Below are 6,789 nucleotides of genomic sequence, written 5' to 3' on the forward strand. Positions count from 1 at the left end.
CGGCACGGCGAGAAGGGTCCCCGCCTGGCCTGGCAAACGGCCTGCGCCCTCCTGGCTCTGCTAATGGCCCCGCCCACCCGGCTCTGCTGGCAGCCCCGCCCCCGGCCAGCGCAGGCCCGGCTCTGCAGGAGGCCCCCAGCGGCCCGCACAGTGAGAAGGGTCCCCGCCTGGCCCAGCAGATGGCCCATGCCCTCCCGGCTCTGCTAACGGCCCTGCCCCCACTGCAAACAGCCCCGCCCACCCAGCAAACGGCTCCTCCCCCTGAGACGACGTGAAGGGAATCTAACCAAGCCTTTATGAAATAGCGAACTGGGAACTAAAACCAGAGATTGTGTCAGACCAGAGACAAGCCAGTTCCACCCCTCCCTTCGGACACTCCAGCAAGGAGGCAGGGGCCCGCCATAGCAGAGAGGGGAAGTCACCAAAGTTCGGCCAAAAAGATTCCTTCCCAGCGGAATCTACTTTAGCAGGTGTGTGACTCCCACCCACATCAGATACAAACAACCGGGAAACTTCAAAATCTCTCTGTGGGCGTGACCATAAGGGCCAAAGGACTCTCGACCCCCAACTCCCAATACTGCCAGTGACGTGGGCGTGACTGTAGGGGCGGAGGGAAGCAGAGAAGACTCCCCACCCCCAACTCCCCCAACCACCAACTGAGAGGGCGTGATGGTAGGGGCGGAGGGAAACAGAGGACACTCCAGACCCCCAACTCCTCCTACCGCCAGCGGAGTGGTCGTGATTGTAGGGGCTGAGGGAAGCAGAGGGGATCCTCGACCCCCAACTCCCATTACCACCAGTGGCGACACCAATGGTCTTAGCCGCCAGATTCCGAAGGTGTGCCCACCAAAGGGGTCCAGAAAAATTAAACTATTGACTCCCAGAACACAGCTCCACAGCACTGGGGCTTAGATGAATGACAGAGAGAGTGCTCAGTCGTTAGGGAAATAGAGCACTCAGAGGGGCTGAAAGTGTAATCAAATCCTTGGAGAACCTCCTCCGGTGCACAGGACCTGGCTGGCTGGCAGGAGGAAGGGGAGGAGGGGCCGTAGAAGTGAAACAGCTCTGGACCAACAGGATTGAGAGGCTCCCAGGAGACGCCTTACAAGGATTGCTGTTGACACATTGAGGGCAAATCTCAGCCTGGAGGGCACAGCTTTGCCTACAGGAAGAGAAGATAATGGATCTCTAAGACCTAATTTTATTTCTTATTTTATTTTATTTTTTCTCTCCCTTTTTCCCTCTTTCTCTCCCCTTCCAAGTTTTATTGTTCTTTCCATTCTCCTCTATGCTATCTAACTCCCCCTCCTTCTTTCTTTTCAAGAGCACCTTCCTTCCCCTTCCCCCCAACTTTCATCCCAAGCATTACGTCCTCCATTTCGTGTAACTGTCTAAATGCAAACAGGTGAATGTTTCGAGGCCGTCTATAGTGCTCCTAAATACCTAGCTACTACCAACACCCTGATCCAATTGACGGTTATCATCCCCCTTCAGTAGAGCAATCTTCTAAAGTAGCCAAGACACACTAACCCTTATACCTTCATAGCACCTAACCTAAAGTCCTAAGAACAAAAAACAAATTACTATATGCATACAAAATCCGGAAGCCCTTTATAAATTGAATGAATCAGCTCTAAAGTACAATAAAGCCCAACATCTATAGGCATAATCTCCCACCACAAAGGAGAGACAACAGAGATAAACAAAGCCAAAACAAATGTATAGGAGAAAGCAGTTACAAAGCAGTCAAACAGAGCTGGAAAGTAACATGAACAACATGAAAAAACCAGGGAAAAAAGGAGTACAGATAATGCAGGACAACTTAAATCTACAGGAGGACCTAGAAGCATCAGAAACATGGACAGGGAAAGAAATCAAGGCATACCTAACTCAGATGGAACGGAACTTTAGAGAAGACATGAGACAGCAAATTCAAGAATTGAAAGTATATTTTGAAAACCAACTACACAAACAAATTCAAACTGCAAAGAACGAGCTTTACCAGGAGATAGAGATCTTAAAAAAAAACCAAACAGTGATTTTAGAAATGCAAGAAACCATAAACCAGATTAAAAATGCTAACGAGAATATTACAAATAGACTAGATCAAGTAGAAGTCAGAACATCAGATAATGAAGACAAAGTTTATCAACTTGAAAAGAATATAGTCAATACTGAAAAAATGCTTAAATCTCATGAGCAATCTATCCAAGAGATATGAGATCTCATCAAAAAACCAAATTTGAGAGTCATTGGGATAGAAGAAGGCACAGAGATTCAAGCCAAAGGAATGGACAACCTATTGAATGAAATAATCCTAGAAAACTTCCCAGAGATGAAAGATGAAATGGATTGCCAAATCCTGGAAGCCTACAGGACCCCAAACATCCAAAACTGTAATAGGCCAACTCCAAGACATATAATTATGAAGATAGCCAACATACAGAACAAGGAGAGAATATTAAAAGCTATGAGGGAAAGGAGGCAGATTACATTCAGGGGTAAACCAATTAGGTTAACGGCTGATTTTTCATCACAGACTTTGAAAGCGAGACGATCCTGGAACAACATATTTCAAATGCTGAAAAATAATGGATTCCAACCAAGAATACTGTATCCAGCAAAATTAAGCTTCAGATTTGACAATGAAATTAAAATCTTTCACGATAAACAAAAGCTAAAAGATTTTGCAGCCAGAAAACCAGCACTGCAAAGCATTTGGGGCAAAATTCTACAAGAAAAGGAATGGAAAAACAGTGCCCAAAACCAACAGCGGGAGGTATCTCAGTAAAGGGGGAGGAAAACAACCAAAAAGTAAAAACTAGCCAAACTAAAATAAATAAATAAATAAACATGACTGGAAGTACAAATCATATTTCAATTGTAACCTTAAATGTTAATGGACTAAACTCACCAATCAAGAGACACAGGCTGGTAACTTGGATCAAAAAAACAAATCCAACAATATGCTGCCTTCAGGAGACTCATATGATAGGAAAAGACATACACAGGCTGAAGGTGAAAGGTTGGGAAAAATCATACCACTCACATGGCCCTCGGAAGCAAGCAGGAGTGACCATACTCATATCGAATAAAATCAACTTCAAACCTAAGTTAATCAAAAGGGATAAAGAAGGACACTATATCCTGTTAAAAGGAACTATTCACCAACAAGACATAACAATTATCAATTTATATGCACCAAATAATGGTGCTGCAAGGTTCATAAAACAAACTCTCCTCAAGTTCAAGAGTCAAATTGACCACAACACAATAATTATGGGTGACTTCAACACACCGCTCTCGCCATTAGACAGATCCTCCAGACAAAAGCTGAATAAAGAAACTATAGAACTCAATGACACAATCAATAACCTAGACTTAACCGAAATATATAGAATATATCAACCATCATCAAGTGGATACACGTTCTTCTCAGCAGCACATGGATCTTACTCAAAGATAGATCATATATTATGCCATAGGGCAACTCTTAGTAAATATAAAGGAGTGGAGATAATACCATGCACCATATCTGATCATAATGGAATGAAACTGGAAATCAATGAAAAAAGAAGGAAGGAAAAATCCTGCATCACATGGAAAATAAACAATATGTTACTGAATGATCAATGGGTTACAGAAGACATAAAGGAGGAAATCAAAAAATTCTTAGAGATAAACGACAATTCAGACACAACATACCGGAATCTATGGGACACAATGAAAGCAGTTTTAAGAGGGAAATTCATTTCCTGGAGTTCGTTCCTCAAAAAAAGAAAAAAACCAACAAATAAACGAACTCACACTACATCTCAAAACCCTAGAAAAGGAAGAGCAAAACAACAGCAAATATAGCAGAAGACAAGAAATAATTAAAATCAGAGCGGAAATCAACGAAATTGAAACAAAAAAAAAAAAAACCATTGAAAAAATTGATAAAACTAAAAGTTGGTTGTTTGAAAAAATAAATAAGATTGACAGACCCTTAGCCATGCTAACGAAGAGAAGAAGAGAGAAAACTCAATGCATACATCAAAGGCATTCCTGTATATCAGTAACAAAACTTCTGAAATGGAAATGAGGAAAACCACCCCATTCACAATATCTTCAAAAAAAAAAATAAAATACTTGGGAATCAACCTAACAAAAGAGGTGAAAGATTTATACAATGAAAACTACAGAACCCTAAAGAGAGAGATAGAAGAAGATCTTAGAAGATGGAAAAACGTACCCTGTTCATGGATAGGCAGAACCAACATCATCAAAATGGCGATATTACCCAAAGTTCTCTACAGGTTCAACGCAATGCCAATCAAAATCCCAACGGCATTTCTGGTACAAATAGATAAAGCTATCATGAAATTCATATGGAAAAACAAAAGACCCAGAATAGCAAAAGCAATTCTAAGCAGGAAGTGTGAATCGGGAAGTATAGCGATACCAGATTTCAAACTGTACTACAGAGCAATAGTAACAAAAACAGCATGGTACTGGTACCAAAACAGGCAGGTGGACCAATGGTACAGAATAGAGGACACAGAGACCAATCCACAAAATTACAACTTTCTTATATTTGATAAAGGCGCTAAAAGCATGCAATGGAGAAAGGATAGCATCTTCAACAAATGGTGCTGGGAAAACTGGAAATCCATATGCAACAAAATGAAGCTGAACCCCTTTCTCTTGCCATGCACAAAAGTTAATTCAAAATGGATCAAGGAGCTAGATATCAAATCAGAGACTCTGCATCTGATAGAAGAAAAAGTTGGCTCCGATCTACACATTGTGGGGTCGGGCTCCAAATTCCTTAATAGGACGCCCATAGCACAAAACTTAATAACTAGAATCAACAAATGGGACTTACTCAAACTAAAAAGTTTTTTCTCAGCAAGAGAAACAATAAGAGAGGTAAATAGGGAACCTACATCCTGGGAACAAATCTTTACTCCTCACACTTCAGATAGCGCCCTAATATCCAGAATATACAAAGAACTCAAAAAATTAAACAACAAGATAACAAATAACCCTATCAACAAATGGGCCAAGGACCTGAACAGACACTTCTCAGAGGATGACATACAATCAATCAACAAGTACATGAAAAAATGCTCACCATCTCTAGCAGTCAGAGAAATGCAAATCAAAACCACCCTAAGATACCATCTCACTCCAGTAAGATTGGCAGCCATTATGAAGTCAAGCAACAATAAGTGCTGGCGAGGATGTGGGGAAAAGGGTACACTTGTACACTGCTGGTGGAACTGCAAACTGGTGCGGCCAATTTGGAAAGCAGTATGGAGATTTCTTGGAAAGCTGGGAATGGAGCCACCATTTGACCCAGCTATTCCCCTTCTCGGTCTATTCCCTAAAGACCTAAAAAGAGCATGCTACATGGACATGGGAAGGGAGGAGTTTATTGATAAAGGTAGACAGCAAAGCTGGGGTTAAGAGATACAGGGCCATTGATTTGAGGAATGTTCTCTAATATCTTTATAATGTATCGGTCCAGGAACCACAAATTAAAGATAATGGTAGTTTCATGTTTATATAGTTACCTGAAAAGTGACAGTCCCATGGATATTTTACTTAGCAACCATGTCTATGTTCAATGTTCAATAAATTTATAAATCAAGTTGCCATAGCAACAGGAGTTTAATATGCAATTGGATTCAATAACATGGATCTAAGAATTGATCTTTTTTATTATTAGTTGTTCAGAACATTACATAGCTCTTGAGATATCATATTTCATATATTTGATTCAAGTGGGTTATGAATTTATGAACTCCCATTTTTCCCCGTATACAGATAGCAGAATCACATCAGTTACACATCCACATTTTTACATATTGCCATACTAGTGTCTGTTGTATTCTGCTGCCTTTCCTATCCTCTACTATCCGCCCTCCCCTCCCATCTTCTCTCTCTACCCCATCTACTGTAATTCATTTCTCTCCCTTGTTTTTTCCCCTTTCCCCTCACTTCCTCTTATATGTAATTTTGTATAACTATGAGGGTCTCCTTCCTTCTCCATGCAATTTCCCTTCTCTCTCCCTTTCCCTCCCACCTCTCATCCCTGTTTAATGGTAATATTCTTCTCATGCTCTTCCTCCCTACTCTGTTCTTAGTTGCTCTCCTTATATCAAATAAGACATTTGGCATTTGTTTTTTAGGGATTGGCTAGCTTCACTTAGCATAATCTGCTCTAGTGCCATCCATTTCCCTGCAAATTCCATGATTTTGTCTTTTTTTAGTGCTGAGTAGTACTCCATTGTGTATAAATGCCACATTTTTAAAAATCCATTCATCTATTGAAGGGCATCTAGGTTGGTTCCATAGTCTAGTTATTGTGAGTTGTGCTGCTATGAACATCTATGTAGCAGTATCCCTATAGTATGCTCGTTTAAGGTCTTTAGGGAATAGTTTGAGAAGGGGGATAGCTGGGTCAAATGGTGGTTCCATTCCGAGCTTTCCCAGGAATCTCCATACTGCTTTCCAAATTGGCTGCACCAATTTGCAGTCCCACCAGCAATGTACAAGTGTACCCTTTTGCCCACATCCTTGCCAGCACTTGTTGTGGTTTGACTTCATAATGGCTGCCAATCTTACTGGAGTGAGATGGTATCTTAGGGTGGTTTTGATTTGCATTTCTCTGATTGCCAGAGATGGTGAGCATTTTTTCATGTACTTGTTGATTGATTGTATGTCCTCCTCAGAGAAGTGTCTGTTCAGATCCTTGGCCCATTTGTTGATTGGGTTATTTGTTATCTTATTGTTTACTTTTTT

This window comes from Marmota monax, unplaced genomic scaffold, assembly GCF_021218885.2.
Source record: "Marmota monax isolate L192 unplaced genomic scaffold, Marmota_monax_Labrador192_F-V1.1 WCK01_AAM20220418_F8-fsc00053, whole genome shotgun sequence".
Lineage (NCBI taxonomy): Eukaryota > Metazoa > Chordata > Mammalia > Rodentia > Sciuridae > Marmota > Marmota monax.